We start from the raw sequence: 20,224 nt of genomic DNA on the forward strand, positions 1-20,224 counted from the left end.
AGGAATGACAGATGTCGGCACCCAGCTGCAATGAAGCATGCTAAAGTTTCCGTCTAATCCACTTATTTCTCTGTAGTCACGTAAACCAAAACAAATGGGCAGGGCTTTACATTAGGAAAAAAAAAAAAAAAAACCCACAGCAGCAGGACTTTGTTGCATAATGCAGTCGACACGCCATCTTGGTATCACTTCCCCTCCGCAGGGGAAGGCACCTTGTGGGGGGGGGAACCATGCTTAAGGGTGGCCCCCAAAGTGTCAGTCTTGTCCCCTTCACCCCGGGCAGGACCATGTTCCCCAGCACCACCGGGAGAGGGAAGTTTGTAGGGACGAGTGGGGGGGGGAGAGGGTGTCAGCTCGAGGGCGGGAGGTGGGGGGGCCCTCCTGGGATGCAGGGCCCCCACCCACACCACACACTGACACACCAACCCGCTCCCAGGTTTCTGAGCTGCTAAACTGAGACGATCAGTTTAATCACCGGCACCATCGTTTTCAACTACTTGAATAAATCCAGAGGAATTATACACGGAGCCCGTGTGTAATTAAAGTGAGGGTTGTTAGACTCTTCATTTAATAAAACACTTGAAAAGAAAAACCCTTGTGGGTTTAGCAACGCCACGGGGAGCGGGAGGGTGAGTGAGTCAGCCCTGCCCCCGCCCAGCCCAGCCCGCGGTGGGTGCGGCCCCCTTCCCAGCCTCCCAGCCTGTCTCTCCCTCCCCAGCTTGTAAGGAGCGGGCCAGGATCAGGAGTCAGAGGCTCTGTCACCGCCAGCAGTCCCAACAGCTGCGAAGCACTCTTTCGGCACAAGTCACAAGAAAAGATGTGACGGATTTCGCCCGTGGCAGAACGGCGTTCCGTTTCTGGCCCTTCAGGCAAAGAGGAAAATTTGAGATTTCCCCCCTTAAACTTCCCACAACAACCTCAGCAAAACCACATGACTCGCCTTCTACAATCTCCCTGGTGTGTTCACTGCTACTTTGGCAGGAAATCAGAATTACTGTTATATAAATTCCATCTGATGCCAGAGCGACCATCTGTGAGTAGCGTGGCTTCACCTACGTCTGCCTGCAAAGCCACTCTCCCAGAGACAAGGGAGAAGGGGAAAAAAAATTTGATTAATTTGCAGAATGCTTGTGATTTGCTCATATATTATTATAACTGCTCATCAGCACATGACAAATTCCCAGCCCTCGGTGCAGGCACCCGTTTGGTTTCAGCAGTTTCTTGCGTCGGCACCTGACAGACTGCAGGGCCTCTAATGACTTTCAGATGCTTACAAACAGTAATTCTATCTTCAGAATAAAAAAGAAAAATCCGTAGGAAGAAAAGAGGAGCGAGTTCGTCTATTTCATTTCCTTCCTGTACATCAACATGATTTAACTCTTAAGGGCGGCCACAGCTCCACGGTGGGGCCTCCCCGGCCCTGCCACACTGGCTGCGGAGACAAAGACCCCCGCCGCCGTCTCCCAGTCTCCCGGGGAAGGTGGGGGGCTCGGCCCCGCTGGGCACATCCCGGTGCCTGCCCTGCTGCCTGGCTTTCCCTCGCCCTCTGCGCGGAGGAATCCCTTTCATTTGTCCACTTTTAATTCCCGAATAACCTCTCGTGTTCTCTGCACACACAGCTACCTCAGAACTGCACTTATATCTCTGGCTTTCCCCCTCCCCTTTGCTTTTAAAACTCTGATTATGCCTTCTTGAAGCCCTGCCTCGGTGCTTGATTGCCTGTTTCAGATTAGAGATTTTAGCAAGGAGACAAAGACTTCAGAACGCACATCAGTCCCACATATGAGGACCCACAGAAGGAAAAGCGATAAAACGCGATACACCATCTGTCCACAAACAATAACCTGCGTGTTTGGAGGCTCACAAATTATTGAGCGCACAACCTTTCCAAATTACGGAGCCTTGAAACAGAGCAGAGTCTGGGAGTGAGACCCTCTTTGATGTCCTTTGGTATTTCCCACCCCCCTCGCCCCCCACCCCCAAACTGATTGCTAACAGTTGAGGAACGTCTCAGCGACAAGAAGATTTTTATTGTCAGGATCTTCCTTAATACTCATAGCCCGGGATCCGGGCAGGGGCAGACTCACCCCCGGCCACAGACCTTTTGGGACAACTGGCCCAGATGCAAAGTCTGTCTCCTTTCACGTGTGGCCACCAGGAAGGGAGAGGTGGTCTCCAGCTGACAGGTCAGCTGCTTGGTTTGCTTTGGGAAGATATTGGGGACGTTGTCCAGGAGGAGTTTGAGTTACACACAAATGGATCAGCCTCCCCGCCTCCAGCAATCTGCTCCCCTGAAAACATGTTCTGGTGCCTTTCCTTGCTCAGACTGTTAGGAGCAGCCATGCTGACCCCAGGCCGTAAACTACTCAAAATAATGAGCCAATAAATACCTTTACTCATGCTATGCAAAGTTCCTTCTAAAGTGATTTTACTAAAATGGAAGAGAAAGAAGGACCACATGTCACCAAAAGAAAAAAGCACAGATTTTTGTCTGTAGCAGGTGCGTTTTTATCAGAGACTCCTCGCCCTTGTTGTGAGCCTGTGGCCACTTACGCTCACAGGTTTTATCAAAGCATCTGAACAGTCCTCACTGAGCCCAGTGAGTAGGTCCTCCTATTTCACAAGTGCAGAAACCAAGGGGTAAAGACAGTCAGTAGTGCGCCCAGGTGAAGCAGGGAGCGGGGCAACCACTTGTGTTTGATACCGGTGGTCCGACTCCAGAGCCCCCCTTCCCTGAACCACCCAAGAACCCCAAGGTCCTGCTCTAAGGGTGATAACGAGAGGCAGCAGCTTGGTGCCAGAGCAGCCGATGGAATAGTTTACATGTTTATTAATAAACAACCAGACAAACATTTACTTTCCAAACTGAAGCATTTCTTTCCTGAGTCTCAAAATAGTTACGTCGTCCTACAGAAAAGGAGACTGAAACTGAATGGCAACGAATTGAGGTTTCATTACCAAATTCACCGTGAGCTTAATTATCCGGTCCCAGTCCCTTCCCCTGCGCTTCCTCCCTGGAGCCCCCTGCCCGCCCCAGCGGGCCCAGTCTCCCCTCCCATGGCAGGACTGGGCCGGCATTGGGACAGTCTCCCACAGCCAGACACTCCCCAAGGACAGTAGCCCAGACTTATTCCAACCCATCCCTGACAAAGCTGTGCACACAGTAGGTGCTCAGCAAATACAGCAGATTTCTGGAGACGTCTCAAGATGTCCATCCCAGGTTCTGAATTGTAGCTCGTTTCCCAGACTCCCCTAACCTGATACCAGTTAAGACTGTTTACACACACAGCTTGGCTTAAATTAGCGGGGGGTGGGGTTCAGGGAAGGGAGCAGGGGAATCTCACTTGCATTCAAACAACCAGATGTTTATTTTATTTTTTTTTAAATACATTATGCCGAACGACAAGCTACATTGAAATTTTCACTTGCTGGATCTGGCCGCAAACCCTAATTCTGCCTCTTGAAGCACATTTACCTTTCCTTTTCACCATCACTGCAGTCATTTCCTCTTACACGTGTGTCACACCTTGTAGTTGCCTGAGAACTTCTACACACACCTTTCCATGTGACACATGGGGAAGCCGCATCAGGAGGTCAGGAGCTGCAGAGGACCCCAGCTCCTGCTGGTCACTTCAAACGCAGCCCGTCCACTCACCGTCCCGAGACCCTAGCTGTCTTTCTTTTAGAGGAAATCTTCAAATTTTTGTTTCCTGTCTGACAACCACGCCGTCACAACAATAACCACAACCAATCCAAAACCCTGCCCCAAAGACTGAACTTCCGAACTCCACTCCAAAATGATTCAAAAAACCAAAAAGGGAAGGAAGAAATGAGGGTCCCCTAAAGGAAACGGTTTCTGTTTGGAGAGAGATAAGTTTGCCTCTCACGGCACCACCCCCGACACACGTGTCCTGGGTTATCTCAGCTCTTCCTACGTGTCAGGGATTGTACAGGGATCAGCATCTCACTGAAACTTCAAAATGACAGGACGATACCGAGCAGTCGGTTAAAGCCCAGACTTATTCCAAGCACACACAGACAGGGTCGAGGAACACGGTTTTGGAGGCGGGCAGCCTGACTCCAGCACCTAACATCTGCCTGGCCTTGAACAACCTCCGGTACATCTCCAAGCCCCTGATTCTCCACCTGTCAGAGGGGCTCCATTTGAGCCCCTTGCTCAGAGGATGGCAGGGTCCACCACAGTAACACCTGTGCAGAGTTTAGCACGGTGCCTGGCGTGGGAGCAGCAACAGTGCCCACCACTACAACTGGAAACGTCGGCTGCCGCTGCTCCTGCACAGAACCTGGGTCCCTGAAGGTTCTGCCTGCCTTCTCTCCAACCGGCGTCCCCTGGGGGCGACGCCAGCAGAAGGTGGCAAGAGCGGGGGCGGCCAGGGCTGTGTGCAGCATCTCATGCCCTGATCTTAGCCCTGACGCAGGGGGTTCCCTAGCCAAGCACCACAGCTGCCGCTGGCCCTGGAAACACCGTCACTCCCTCTTGGGCACGAACTTCACCTAAATGCAATATTGAAGTCTATCAGGATGAAGTAGGGGTTTCAGAAGCTGTAGTAAGAAAATTAAAGAGACCCAGTAAGAGCATTTTATGCATGTGGGATAACTGCCTTTTGATACAGCTTTTTACTACACATTTGGTATTATGGACCCATAACAGATAAAAGTGTATCGTGGAATATATAAAAGTGCCAACAATTGTCAATATGCATTCACATGCTGTAGTAAGAATATTCTATAAAATACCCTTGGAATACGGTAGATGTGCATAACTGAGTGTTGCTGCTAATGAAAATTTGGGAAGTACATGCGAAGCCCTAAGGAGGTGTGCTAGACACAGCAGCCCAAACTCAGCTGACATTTAAAAAAAAGTCCCTTGATACCCAGAACAAAGAGTCCTCAAGCGCACACACTTTCCCCAGAACAAGGACTCAAAGCAAAGCACACAAAAAAATGAAATAAATAAAATCTGAAACCTAGGCTCGGGTGATAGGAGCAGGCACTTGGGGTACCTGAGTTACGAACCCAGAGCAGGCGTGGGCTCTTCCAGACACCTGCAGGGATCCCCCCGCCTCCCCCCCACCCCCGGACTGGCACGGGAGGCAAGTGGCGGCTGGAGTGGCCTGGGCTCAGCCCGCCCCATCTGTAATCTACATGTTTCTGGGCATCGAGTCCTCAGGACGAATTTTACACTTGGGCTTGGTTGTTTTGCTTCCTTCACTTTTCCTGGCAGCCATAAACACATTGTTATGCTCTCAAAAAAATAAATAAATAAAGTAAAACATTACCAGCTTCCTATACACATAATAAAATCAATCTTCTGCCTCCAGTACATTAAATGAAATAGCATGTCCCCAGAAAATACATAATAGGCAGTGTCTACAAGAATCATGCAAATAAAAGTAAAAACAAAAATCCAAAGGTCAGAATAAAATACTGAGCATATCCTACAAAAATAGGTATAAATATTTGCATGCATTCTATACAGCATGTGTCCTGAAAGCGTCCCTATCAAAACGCAGTCCAGAATTCCTAATCTGTGCTGTCTTTTTCTGATAGTTTGTTTATGAAGTCTGTCTTCCTACTTCCCGGAGATATAGACATTATATGCATCGACGGTAAATAGACCTTTTTAATTGAGCTGATAGGTTGAAAGTGAACCTGTCCTTGAATTTACACTGGAAGGTAGACAATGATTATTTATAAGAAGAGATTTAGCCACCGACTTCCCTTTTGTATGACAAGGACTTTATCCACAGACATATTTAAGTAAATAATGCCAAATTCTGCGTTAAAGGACAAACGTCTCCCGGTGTCAGCTGTGGGCTGACAAACGCTCCTGGCCGCCCTGCCCTGCACGTGGAGAAGGGAGCCGGCCAGCGAGAGCTCAAATTCATCCAAGTTCAGCTTTGACTGGCTTCTCGCAAGCTGGGGGTGGGGGTGGGGGTGGGAATGTGGCAATTTCTGCAATTTATTTAATTTTAATTCAATCTTGTTTCACATCCTGTTTTGCGAGTCAGCAAGATGGGCTCGGTTTGCCAACATGAGGGGGTGAAATAAGGAAGGGAAGGCACTTGCCCTGGCAGGCAGGTACCAGCAGCCCAGGGCTCGCCCGGCCGGCCGGCCGGTGGAAGCCTCTCCCCGGCACGCAGCTCGGTGTGGGGAGCCTGTCTTGCCCACAGTATCACAGCCTCACTATCTCCTCGCTGAAGGGCCTATTTGTCTGCTTTAAGTGAAATCACTCAATTCTCAAAAGTCAGTGGAGGACTTTAGGAGGGGGAGGGCTGGGATTGGCTACTCCAAATAAGTTCCATTAATCAAAAGACACAGTGTAATGTAACTAATATTTTACAATTAGGGGAGACAAGATGGAACTAAAAGCCATCTATCTCTCTTATACCACATGATCATCGATTCATAATCGGAGACTGAGAGTTGCACAAAGATGCATTTACTGGATGGGGGGAGCGGGGGGAGGGCCGGTCTGAGAGCCGAGATAATGAACACGAGGAGGGAGCAGGACGCTGAAGGCTGAGGAGAGATGACAGAGGGGCTCAATGCTGACGGATGACATGAAGACGCGCAGGTACCTGACAGCCCCGAGCCGCGCTCCCTCCCCAGCATTATGATCCTCAATTATCTCTGCGAGGGAGTCAGAGGGGAGAGGGGGCAGCCAGCCCAGGTGAACATCACTTTGTGGGGCTCTGGTTGCCACCGTCAGCGCCCCTGGGCGCACGGGGACAACGGGGGATGCACGCGTTCCATCTGTTTTGTGATAAAATTCCTAAATCTTCAAAGGGGGTCATTTTTTCTCTTTCACTGCCACCTTCAGGAAAAAAAGAGTTGGCCCTTTCCAAAAAAAAAAAAAAAGAAAGTCGGTGGGGGGTGCAGTCCCTGGGAGCTGGGGGGTGGCTTGCTGCTGCACAAGGGCTGGCTGGGGACAGCTCCCACTCCCAAGGACCCTCTCAGGACTGGGCACACGAGGAGTGGGAGCTGGGGAAAGAGCCGGCAGGGGGGAGGCAGAGGCAGGACCGGAGGGGAGGGGAGGGGGCTTGGGAGGACCCTGCCCCAGTGGACGACGGATTCCGAGTCCCACCGAGGAGGAACTTTCTCTGGCCTTTGCCTCATCAGGCAGGAGCATGGCCACGGACCAGGGTCCCAAACCACCAGCATTCTCTACCTGCCCCATTATTTCCTTGTAAAGATACAGATGGCCTCACACAAATGCTCATGTAGCATGTCTTCCGAACAAAGAAAAACAAATGATGTTGTGGGCGGCAGAGTAACTTGGGAGCTCAGCAAAATGGCAGGCCTGCGGGGCAGGTGGCGGGAGACGGGGCCCCAGCCGGGGATGGAGGTCCAGGCGGTGCTGCTGGGGCCACGTCCCCCCTCCCTTTGCTAAGCTGCTCAGGGCCTTCACCTACAATACCGTCGTGACTGAGCATGCAATATGGACAGATCCCACACTGGAGCTGGAGGTCCAGGGAAACCGTGATCTTTTCTCAGGATTTATTTTTTTAAACCTAACTCGCCTATGACATGTGTCCCCTGCCTTCCTTCCGCCCCTCCAGGCAGCCCTCCCTTTCCCCTCTACCTTGATGTGGCCTCCAGGCTGCTGTAAGTGCCATTTGCAAGCCGGCTGGGGATCCTAGAGTTTGATTTCCCTACAAATCAGCAGGGATTCCTGTGTAGACGAGCCTGTGCCTACACACCAGACACACACAAACAGAAACACTCCCTGGTCATCAGAGCCCCCAGATGTCTAGGCTTCTCTACCCAGCTGGCATCTATAGCAGCTCAGACAGGGCGACCATGAAGGCAGGTGATGGCACATCTAAAAGGCTCGTTCCAAAGTACCATCTTGCCGTCCTTTCATCCCTGGGGAAGGGGCAGGGGGTCAAGCCTGGGACACAGAGATGAGCGCCTAACCTCAGAGCAGGGAACCCAGTGACCCCGGGGCATCACGTGGGGTGCGCTCATCACCCTCGGGTGCTCTACCCAGTTCTTTCTGAGAAGCACCCCCGCCCCCCACTGTTATAACAGTACCAAGTATAAATGGGTTCTGGGAATACAACCCCAGTCGGTGACAAGCCCAATCGGGCAGGCGAATCACAGGGCAAAGGTGTCAGACAGAGTCAATTTGTGTGGCCTGAGCAGCTGTAATTGAGAGCCCACCCCCCCTCCACTTAACCCCCTGGAAGGGGCACCGTAACCATAAATGGCCCCTCAGGGCTAAGCGAGTGTCCCAGACAATAAACAGGGTGCGGCTGTGCCTGCCCTCCGAGGCTGGGTGAGGCCACCAGGCTGGGCAGCGGGGTCAGGTCTCGGCTCTTCGCTCGCATCCATCCGCCCCTATGAAGTCATCCTGTGAAGCGCAACAGCCCTCTCCCTTGCCTGGACTAAAGATTTCCTGGTTTACATGCAGACCTTTAATGTGAGACGACTGAACCAACCCTGGCGGGATAAAATCAAGCCTGAAAGCAAGCCAAAGCCAAGCCTTTCAGAATGAAGTTCCAGGAATACAGCCCCCGCACAGGGTTTTAACCTCTCCATCGCCAGGATTTTGCCCTTAAGCAGAAACGAGAACTGAGCATTTTCAGGTGGAATGAACCTACCTCCGGAAACCTCTCCCATTAATCCATGGAAATTCGATTTATTGTCTTTGGAAGCAGTCTCTGCATCGACACTCTCATGCACATGTGGATGCCGCTTGGTTTTGGTTGGACACATGGTTCTTTTATTTGTGGTTTGATCAAACGCAGGACAGAGAAGAGATACAATGTTCCTAGAGGATTTCTAAAGTGAGATACTCTCAGGGGGGAAATATATAGGTAATATTTTATGAGCTTGTTTCAATGAATCAAAAAAAAAAAAAGCAGTGTTAAAGGTATGAATTCTTAAGTTGAACAAGGCATGAATAAAAGTGTGAATTCCATGTTGCTCTAATTACCCCAGCCATGTCCACTGATAGGAAACGAGTCCAGTGTGTCCGAGGTGCAGCCCCTCCTGTTTGAGGAGCTGGGGAGGGGGACGGAGTGGAGTAGGGCTAACTGAATAGACTGTTTCATATTCCAAAGGTTCTGAAAATTCCAGTGTGTGGTGACCACGGGTGATGACCACATACTTCTTGGGTTCCTTCATTAGAAAGGTCGTGCCTTTACAAAGACATTTAGTGAGCAATTCCATTCGCCTTTTTAGGGGACACCCAGCTTTCAACTTCGGATGCTGAGCATTGACTGCATAAAAGTAGGGTGGAAAGCATGGGGGTCGGGGTTGGGGGTGGCGAGCAGAAAGTCCGCTCATCTTCCCCTCCTAATCCCAGACTAGGTGGGCTGGCAGCCACTAAAAATTAAATAGCAGAGGTTTCCAAAATGAAAACAGAACATTTCCACAATTATAAAAATGGCTCTAACACTGCAATACTCCTTGAACTCCAAACAAATTATTTGGGAGGATATTAAGCCTGGAAGGTCTTTCAAATTTCTTATTAGAATGGAGATTACTTAGAGCTCGTGGCCAAATCACATACAATTTGACCCAATTCTTTTCCACCCCTTCACATCATTTGATATTAGGCAGAAACTATTGTTCCAATGCTGAAATTCATTATCCTCCCCTGCAGCCAAGGCCGGTTGGGAAAATTCCCCGAGACCTGGCTTTCAACCTTTTATTGCTGCCATAAAGGTGGTCTTTTCTGCCACCTAGAGGAGAGATGGCAGCATGGCATGTGAGTCACCCGGAGGAAAATTAAATACAGCTGAATAATTGAATGAGAGGGCAAGTTGAATCAGGGGTCACCATCTGTTTGACTAGAATTGTTGGCACATTTCAGCTAAGCCTCGCGCGCCTCGTAAACATGCTTACAGTTATCATAGCTCGCATTGCCCTAAAATAAAAGAAAATTGGTCCTAAAATAAGCCTGAACTAATTAAACATATACCATCTTGTCGTCATGGAGACCAGAGTGAAGGTCACCAGTTTCTCATGGCATTCAGGAGGGTGTTGGTGCCAGAAAGAGACAGGTGATTCTTTCAACTCCTGGAGACAGGGCATCTCAGAGGCTGGAGGTGCTGCCCGGATGGCGGCGGGAGGGAAGGAGGGGACCACCGCCCCTATTGCCCAAGCCGTTCCTCCTCTCCGGGCCGAGGGGAGGCAAAGAGCAAGAGCAAGGAAGAAAGACACCATCTTTGCAGACTCCAGAAGCGGTGCCGGGAGGGACCCCAGGTGCCCCCTGCCAGCGTTACTTAACGTTACGCCCAATTGGCACGTCTGCCCCTGGGGGTGGGGGTGGGGAGGGCGTCTTTCCAGAGAAATGGGTGTCATGTCTGCATTGTATCCCTCTGCCAGCTTCATCTGAGAGCTGGTCGTTTACCAAGAATCTAGATGGAGCTGGTTTGCTTGCCTGTGTGAATTACACTGTGCTTTGCGTGTGCGTACAACCAGCACGAATGTATATTTTGGGAGAGAAATCAGTTTCGATCGTACAGCTCATAATCCCTCTTAATACATCGCTCCCACCTTGGAGAGGTGCACACCTGTCCTCACGTCCTCAGCACACAGTGGGTTTGGTTGCAGGCTGCCCAGAACTTGGGCTCAGGAGTTGGGGTTCAGAGTCAAGGTGAGACCAGCTTTTGGGGGATTTGAAGAGGAGCTTTCCTGCCCTGGGGCCCTGGAGCCCCCTCCCTGTGTCCCCTTCCTGCAGCCAAGGCCTCCCTCCCCTCCCTCCCGCCTTGCTGAGACGGCCCTACCTTCTCCCTTCCCTTTTGCACTGTCGATTATGCACAAATCACTTAGGAAAGACACAGTGGAGTGACCCCAACTACAGGGAACCTCCTTGGGGACACAATTAGCGTCTGTTGTATCCCACGTTGGCTGGGCTGACACCATCGCGGCCTCCAGAGGTGCCGTTCTCTATCACATGGTGGAGATGCTACAGTAGGGGGTGGGGTGGTACCCAGAGACCAGAGTGTGGAAACGGACAGGAGGACTCCAGCCACTCCGCTCCTGAGTAATTAGGACCCATCAAATGAGGCTGGTTTGCACCAGTCTCCTGCCTTGTAAACCAGGCTGCAGGCCGGCTTCCTGGAATCCTTCCAGATTAGGACAACAGGCGAGAAAAGTAGAAAAAAGCATCCGACAGCACTGGTATCCGCTGGGCCGGGTCGGGTGCTGCCCTAAGGGCTGGGAGAAAGGGCCCTTTGGCCCCAAGGTACTTCCAGGCCAGCCTCCCAGCAAAAGCAGGTCAGGGACGGCAAGGAAGGATTTGTGCTACTTTGTTCCAAGAGCTCTCCCTTCCACTGCACTTTCTGCTGGGGATGCCCTCACCTTGCCAGCTCAGATGCTTCTTCCTCCGGGAAGCCCTCTCTGGTGCATCTCAGCCCACCATGCTCCTTCTTCCTCCACTATGTGGCACACACGCTGTGTCACAGCTGCCTGTTTCTCACACTTTCACTGCGCACAGGCTGGATGCACAGGTCTGCCCAAAGCCTGGTCAGTCAAGACCCTTCTATGTGACTTTCCCCAGGTCAGACTGAGCAGTGACCCTCTCCACAGGTCTCAGTCTCAAAAATAGGTATTCCATACCTACAAAGGATCCCAGATCGAGATCCCGGGTGCAGAAAAGCCAGCCAGGGTTGTTGCAGAGCTTGGGAAATATACAGAAGGGGTGGGGGGTGAGGGTGTGCTTGGTGGAGTGCAGGTGGGGGGGCACACCTGCCAGGTGTTCCACAACACTTGTAAGATGACAGTTGTAGCCTGGACAAGTGAGGGGAGGGCAGACTCCATGCATGGTCCCCAGCCTCTCCCTTCCTTGTTCCTGTTATGACAGAGAGGAGTCAGGATGGTCCCCATCCTCCAGACACGTCAGTGTTTGCACTGTTCAGCCCCGCCCCTCTTCAGCCATGCCATCCACCCCAGCCTGTGCCCCTGCCCCTCCCTGCCTCCTGCAGGGGCCTAGGCCTTCTCCAGAATGCACCGTGGAGATGGGCCCCTAGGTAAACCAAGCCCAGGGCCAGAAACTCGCCCGCCTGTGCACCAAGCAAGTAACTCCAGCTCCTGATGTAAGCCCGGAGGTGGGGGGGCTGGATACCCCAGAGACCCCAGCTCCGTCTGAAGGAGCCGCAGCCGCCCAGCTCAGGCTGACCACTGCCTTGCAGCAAAACAGGCTGAGGGTTGCAATACCTCTAAATTTTCCAGAGGAGCCAGAAACGTAGATTTTTATGTGAAATCCCTTGAGTTTTAAATGTTAACTACCAATTCCAAGCTTTCAGAGGCTCTACGGGGGCCAAGCCGCCCAGGTCTGCAGACTGCTGGGAGCCGGCACACAACTGTCTGTAACCTTCTCACTGAACCGTTGAGCAGGGGCGTCTGAGCCCTGACCTTGACACCTGGCCACGCCCGCCTGGCCCGCCCCTGCTGGCCAACACCCAGAGCCTGGCTGGAACACCCCATCAGTCCCCTCTGTGCAGGAAGGATGCTCCAAAGATGTCCTGGAGAAGCTTCTGAGAGAGTTTCGCAGCCCTGAGTTTCCCAGGCTCCCTCGGGCCACCAGTGGGCTTTGCTCCTGGCACCACACCCACCCCAAGGGTCTCCCGGTGCCCACCCAAGAGGTCTTGTTTCTGCTGCTGCCAAGAACACCCACCATGCGCACCTCTTTCCTTGGCCCTTGGCCTCCCCTCAATAATCCAGCTGCAGGAACAAAATTGCCCTCCATTCGGAGATTATCACTGAGCGACGCTTAAGGGGAAGGAGCTATTGATAATCCACCTCGCGGATTAACTTTCAAAAATAAAAAACCAGACTGGTGCCCAGATAGAGGGAGTCCTGAGCCTGTCTGCATTGACCGGCCTCCACAGCCACTTGGTAGCAGGATTTAGGGCTCGGCTGCCACCCCACACCTGTCTTCTGCACAGAAGGAGCAATCAATCACCTGATGCCACGGAAGAAGCTGCCTGCACTGGGCTGGTTGAGCTGAAGAGCCTGGCTGTTTCCTGGGACTTGTCTACCTGCAACATGCCTCTCCCTTTATTTCTGAATGGAAAATTAATTGACAGATCACTGGAGAACAGAAAGCAAAGATATACCCTCGGCAGGAGGGGTGTGGGTACAGGGGAGGCCGTGGGGAGACCAAGGAACCCAGAAATCCTGCAGAAGATCCAGAACAGCAGAACTGCAGGCCACCCTGGGCCCTGTTACACCCTCCAGGTTTTGCTGTTCCCAACTCCTGGGCAGAAACATCATCTGGTGGGGAGGGGTGGCCCAGCCCTGATACTATGCAGAGCCCAGGCCCTCTGCCTCAGCATCGCCGTGGGAAGGCAGTGGGATTCAGGGTACATCGTAAGCCCTCGAGGTGATGCTCAGCTCCGTCAGGCTGGGAACACGCTGATTCCTCCCAGAGCCTCCCCAGGGCCCAGCAGCCAGGGCAGAGGCTGGAGTTGATGCTCTGCTCGGAACCTGCACTTTCAAATGCACTGGGTTTCCTCTTGTCTCAGGTTCCCACAGTCACTGGCACTGTGGACCGAACTGAACACTCAGCTGGGCCTGGTGGCTCGTTTCTGAGGGGTGACATTGGGGATGGGGGCACTCAACCTTGTACACAGCTCAGCCTATGGCCAGAGTCAAGGGCTGGACCAGCTCTCCTTTCAGTTTCTCTGGCCTCCTGCCAATGCCAACGCAGAGGTCTCTGGAGGGAAACTTTGCAGGTTATGAGCCTCCCTGACCCCTGCCAGGGTCTCTGAGCCCCTGGAGCTGAGCCCGCCCCCAAATCCCAGCACCCCCCACTCATCACCATAAACCGGCCCCACCTTTTGGAGAAGAAGCTGTAGGCCCTCCTGAGGTTCTCTGAAGGCACCTGAAGACATCTCCCCCTGGCTTCGCTCTTTAGTTGTTGATTCCTTCTAGATGCTCCACATCCTGCTGTTCAGGGGACCCTTCCCAGTCTGATCTCACACCTCAAGCCCTCTCGACACATTTTGTTTCATAAATATAAATTCTCATTGAGCACTCAAGCTTTTGACGTTCTCCATGACATCAGGGAGCGGTCCCTAAACTCTGCTTCTTCAGCTCCCAGGGAAGAAAACTGAGTGATTCAGGGCGACCCTGGAGGCCGCCTGTGTCTGCTAGGGCATCCCACCCCGTGAGTGCTGCGCCCAGAGGAGACAGGTGCCCCAGTCCCTCCCCAAGAGCCCTTGCTCCCATTCAGGGTTCACCAAATCCCCCCAAACCAGAGGGGGTGGCCCACCCAGGGATACTGACTTGGATCCAGGCTGTGTGCCGAAGTCCTTAGGGGACTTTTAAAAGGGTTTCTTGAGGCCAGAGAAGACAAAATTCACAAATGACAGGACAAGTTGGCTGTTTCAGCCTCTGCAGTCACAGACAAGGCAAAAAATGTGCAGCCGTCTCTCTCTGCAGCTTCCACGGGTCAGGCTTAGATAGGACCCTGAGAGGTCGATGTGCTGCCAGCTTCTCCTGCCCCCAGGGAAGCTGTTCCCACTGAGACGCTAGGCCAGGAGCCACATCCCACGTTGGAGAGGAAGGACACACACCCCACTGCAGATTGCGCTAAGCTGGGGGCGCCACGGCCACAGCCCGGTGTGGACGGCCAGATGGCTGAGTGTGGCCCAACCAGGGAGGTGAGTGACAATGCCCTGACCTTGCAGCCCTTCCATTTGCTCCATGCGTTCTCACGAGCCAACAGGGCGCCTTTGAGGGGCCAAATTGACAGGAACATAACACCTGCACATGGGTCATCAAGCCACTGAGATCACATCTACTAAACTAAGACAAAGCTAGTGGACAGTCCCGAGTTAGCAGTGAGGTAGAGCTGGACCCATGAAGCCCAGCTCTCCTCCAGCACTGGCCAGTTGTCTGGTTTATCCATAGACCCAGCTTCTCTCTGCCCCAGAGCAATCAAGGCAACCCACTGGGTAAAAATCAATGTCTACTTTAATTGGCTCCTAGTCCCTTGGAAACCATTTCTAGAAACTTCAGAACTTTCTTGAATTCTAGAAAAAGCATAAGGTGGTTTCTCCCAAGAACAAACCCTGCTCCCTGAAAACTGTTCCTCTTTGTCTCAAAAGACACTCTTGAGAAGAGACTTTCATTTCAGTCCTTGTTAAAAGGGCTTCCTGGAAGAGGCTCCTCAAAAATATATTAAAAATCATATTAAAATCATTTTCATAAAATGTGTGTTGAGAAGTTGAATTCTCAAAGGCTCCATTATTGAAGCAAAAATTAATATTTGTACTGTTTCTAAATTGGAATAAAATTGCAAAGATGCAAACACCATCCCTGTATCATAATCTATAAACCAGTCACAAATGTTAAATCAACTGTAAAAATGATTTAAAATCTACTTGACTAATTTTATTAAACTGATTTAAAATCGTATTTTGTGCTACCTTCATTTATTAACCGCAACTCCAACAACGGTGGGGTTATAATGGATTTTTGTTTTTGCAAATACAAGTATGTTTCCAAATAATGCTGTCAACGAAAAGGCTCCCCTCTCGTGGTGGGCGTGTGATTGCCCGGCACATGCTGCGAAGAGAGGACCTTCAGAGAGAAAGCCACTTTATTTACATCTCCGCAAACCGCCATGGAGTCTCAGCCAGCCCACGTAAGACTGCACGCACAAAGGTTCAAGTTCATATTCATGCAGAGACGAGGACGTTGTTTCTTGTGAACGCCCGATCAGACTACCTCCGAAGGCCCGAAGTGCTCAGTTACAGTGTCTGGAGTTTAAAAGCGAGCATGTATCTGTGTGAGAGCTCACTGCTGAGCACCCACATCCTGGAGAGGTGCTCCCGCAGCCATCTCTGCAGCCCTGAGTGTGCCACCTTTGCATGCAGGACAGCTAGATGAGGCAGGCCAGCCCACGCCCCGTCCTTCCTCTGGGAGCCAGGAAACGCAGAACTCAGGTGGGCACTTGGCGTCTTTGCTGCTGAAAATCACATGGAAACAAACAGAAGTCTAAGACAGAAAACGCAGCCGAGAAGATGCCCTGGCTCTGTCTGGTCTCCCTGGGCCCCTCTCAGCGGCTTCCCTCTCGCTGTCTGTGAGACAACAGAAACCTGCCGTGAGTCCATCAGTGGGGATTTTAGGCTCATTGCACCTCCAGTGCTCGAGACAGCAGGCTCCAGGACAAGTCGGTTGGCCTATCTGCGCCGCAGAAATGGAGCTGAGCAGTTGCCATCCTGACACAAATGTCTGCACAGGGCATCTGGTGGTGCTCAGAGTCTCAGTGGCATCTCCAGCTCCCCAGGGGTGGGACAAACGGACTCCAAGTTTAACAGGCAATGTCCTATGGATGCTACAGGAAGTAAAGCCATAAAATAGGAGGCCAGGGAGGGAAACTGAGCCCCCAAGGCCTTGGGCTGTTATCTGTGTCTCAGGGAGCGCCGGACGCTCAGCCTCCCAGCCACCTTCAGCTGCTGCAGTTTCTCAGGGGGAGGGGGAGGGGGCGTGGCAAGGCGGGAAGGTGGGCAGGGGGCCCATCCCAGTGCCCAACAGCCACCTGTCATCTCCTCTTGGGCCCTTAGCATGGCCGGTGGGGGGGACCATCTCTGATAGTGCCTTCCTGTCCCCTTGTCCCTTGGTTCTAAATGCCCACACCTCTTCTTGCAGGCACAGATACGGCACCAGAGGCTTCCAGTCACTTCTCCTCCCGGACGCAGGACAAGCAGGAAGTACCCGAGAGTGCATGTGCCCAGAAGGTGCCCTCACCCAACGGTGGACAGTGATTTGGGAGCCACTGACGCTGAGGAGTGACCCTTCAAAGCTCCAGTGGCCCCCAGGGGCTTGACAAAGCACTCTGCCCCCTTCCTCACAGGTCACAAGCTCATGCCTAAGCCAGATTCTGATTCCAGAGAAACTCCATGAGAGAAAGGGAAACTGAAGAGGATCCTTCACTCAACATGAACGCCATCCACTTCTGCCTGACACTCTGCCCGGGCCCTCTTCATCCCCGGGTCCACGGACAGAGGCCAGCCCTACTCCAAGACAGCGGCTCTTCCCGGGACCAAGTGATGCCAAGTCTCACTAAGGAGCCTCGTCCCCAGACAGAACTCCACCCCCAGATCCCCAGGCCCCTAAAACCTCCCGCTGCCACCCTGCCAGCCTGCATCTCCTAGATAAATATTTCAGAGCACTTCATCTCGGAAACACAATATCTGCCTCTTCGAGATGCTGTGTGACCTTTCACATCGTTTCCCCCAAAAGTTAATTTCTGTGATGAATGCAATGTACTCCAACCCATAAATCTGACTGTCTGAAGGATTCAAATTAGGAATTATTGACAGCTGATGGAACCCAAGTGCAGAGACGAAGAGGGTTTTCTCATCCGTCCATCTAAACGTTGGAATGTGTATTGATTAAAATATGACGCGCTACAGAACCCAACATAAATCTAAACTCTATTAGATTAACACGAGCATTCAATTAACATAAAATGACAACGTAGGAGAAAGGGGCTGCATGTCAGTCACCAGTAATATTTTAGCCATAAACGTGGGAACCTGAAACCAGGACGGGTGTCTGTTGGGGCGGCAGTGCTGTGTGAGGGGTGGGGTGGGGTGAGCCCAGAAGCTGGAGGAGATGCACAGAGCAGCCTCGGGCAGAGAGGCCAGGAGGAGGGAAGGGCGACCAAGCTGACTGGGAAGAGCCGTCACTTTTAGTTTGGATCTGCCGGGCGGCCAGCACAAGGGTGCTGCACGGGTGGCCGATGTGTGGGTCTTTGGGCAGACCTGGGCTAGGAGACCAGGCTGCACGAGTCTGCTTCTAAGATGCAAAGAGGACTCCTTGGGGGGAGGGTATCGCTCAGTGGTAGAGCTCATGCTTTGCATGCACGAGGTCCTGGGTTCAATCCCCAGTCCCTCCAAAAAAAAAAAAGGGTACACCTTGGTTGTGTTCAGGACCCCAGTCTGGCATATCTGAAGTTATCCTGGAAGGAGGACAATGGAGATTTGAAAATGAATTGGAAGATGCATGCTTGAGTCAGGGAAGAGGAGGATCACGCAGAAAAGCAACGAAAGAAATGTGATGTCGGCAGTGCTTCCGATGTGCCGGCCCCAGCCCAGCACTTATCACTTCTATCACGTGCACGGTCCTGGAAGGGTCCTGGACCATCCTGGAAGGGTCCTGGAGGACAGTAACAGCTGACTTTGCAGTTGAGGTAACTGAGGCTCCAGAGGTGCCATGTGCCACCAGAGGCTCCCATGTGTCACAGGCACTGGGGGGCCGTCCCTGCAGACTGTTCCCACATATGCCAAAGGCTACTAGGGTCTGAGGCAGCTCTCCAGCCACGGGATCCCATTGGATGGATGCACCAGGGTGTTCCCTCAACCAAACAAGGATGGCAGCTGGTTTATAAATGCCTAGCTTCCACGGGCTTCAATGGGACAGCCCAGGGGCACGCCCCATGTGGGTCCTGGGAGGGTCCCCAACAGGACTGAGACCCCACCTTCCACAGCAGAAACTGCTCCAAAATGCACCTGTCTTGGCTCCTCCCTTTCCTGTCTCATGTCCCCACCTCGCCTTGTGGGATCTCCAGAAAAATCATCTTCACCCAAATCCTTGTCTCAGCGTCTGATTCGGCACGAATCCAGGCAAAGGACGAAGGTCACAGGAGGAGTAAGTGGAGGCTGGTTTTATTTGTTTGCTTGTTTGTTTCTTTTCAAACCAAGGCTTCTCATCAGCCTCCAGGGCTCTCTCCTAAGCTGGGAACTGAGCGAACCCTGAACTAAAACATCATGACGAATAAGGAGGAGTGGCGGGTGGGGGGCCTGTGTCTCCCAGCTTCGATCCTGTTTCCCGTGCGAACTTTAAAACGCACTTTTCTGTAGAGTGAATGCCCCCAATCTAATCTGATGGCCAGGCCAGACCTCAAAACTCCTTTAGTGCCTAGTTCATATATTCATGAATTGTACTCCTTCAAACATGCGTATTATTGCATAAATACTACATTTGGGGGTGCAACTCGGGAATGTCAGGGACAGAACTTGGCAGGGGCAGCCCTAGAGAGCCCGGGGGTATAGTCACATGAGTCTCTGTCTTCAGGGGAGTCGTGGCCTCTCCGGACACACAGACACCCCTGGAGGTGGCGCCCCCTGGTGATCACTCATCAGAACTTCTAGTTGCAGAAGAAAGGGAAATTACTCCCCTGTCTGGGTTCAGTTTCTCTGGCGGTGTAATTAGTCTTGATCGAAATAAAATATTCTTGACCCAAGTGAAGACCAGGGCGGCCCCCATGGGTGGCAGGGCCTTGGCTGGGTGGGGAGGGTTCCCAGGGGCCAACAGACTCCAGTCCTCAGAGCCCCGCTGACGTGGGAACTTCTGCATGGATTATGGGCAGGCAGTCTGGTGCCTGGAAGGCAGCCCTGCTGCCCTCAGAACCTGGGGGGTCCTCCTGCTGCACTGGGCCCGGAAGGACGCTCTGAGCTCTTTGTTCATCACTGCAGCCAATGTCTGCTCAAGTCTATTTACACTTAGTGCTTCCTGAGGCCACGCAGGTGCTGCAAATGTGAGGTAGACACAGCCCACCTCCTCCTTATCTCTGGTCACCGAGGACAAGCCACCTCCCTCCAGCTGAAGGCCAGGTCCTCTCTATGCTTGGGACCTCCGCCCTGCCCCATTCTCCCCCTCCCCTACTATCCCTGCCTACCCCTCTACAGCCCAGAGCCCCTCAGACAAGGCCACCACCATCTCTTTGGGGTTGACAAGGTGTCCATACCCTGGCCTCTGTCTCTCTCCAGCCCAGAGCCCTGTCCCTGCCTCCACCCACTAAACCTCCCTCACATGTCAGCTCCAGGACGTACTGGGCAGCCCTCAGCCGTGCCGATCCCTGCAGGCTGCGCCCTCAGCTGGGGGCCCTCCTTCTCCTCACTGTCACCTCGCTTATCCCCCCAGAACTCGGATTGGCACTTCCTTCAGGAAGCTCCCTGACCCCCTCCGCAGTCCCAGGCCTGAGCACATCAGGGGGACACCTGTCACACACTCACACCGCCTGCACATGCCATCTCCCTGAGGACAGGGACGGTGATCTGCCATGGTGACATGCATGTGCGTGAGTGACTGCGGAGCAGACGAGTGACCGAGTGAGCGGGTGAGTGTGAGGGAAGGTGTTTCAGGGAGGGAGGTCTGAGGCGGGCCCAGGGGAGGCAGGACCTGATGGGGGAGAAGAGAGGAGGGCAAAGGAGCAGGATTTGGCTGTGAAATG

The 20,224-nt window shown here is 52.6% G+C and overlaps 1 protein-coding gene and 1 non-coding gene across 4 annotated transcripts in view; one reads left to right on the forward strand and one right to left on the reverse strand.

Annotated features, from left to right (window-relative positions):
* ZNF536 (zinc finger protein 536) overlaps positions 1–20,224 on the reverse strand; it is a 416,211-nt gene that overhangs the window by 17,786 nt on the left and 378,201 nt on the right. The window lies entirely within an intron of this gene.
* Positions 17,815–17,887, forward strand: TRNAA-UGC (transfer RNA alanine (anticodon UGC)). Its single transcript has one exon. It is a non-coding gene; the product is annotated as a tRNA-Ala (tRNA).

Source organism: Camelus bactrianus, chromosome 9 (genome assembly GCF_048773025.1).
Source record: "Camelus bactrianus isolate YW-2024 breed Bactrian camel chromosome 9, ASM4877302v1, whole genome shotgun sequence".
NCBI lineage: Eukaryota > Metazoa > Chordata > Mammalia > Artiodactyla > Camelidae > Camelus > Camelus bactrianus.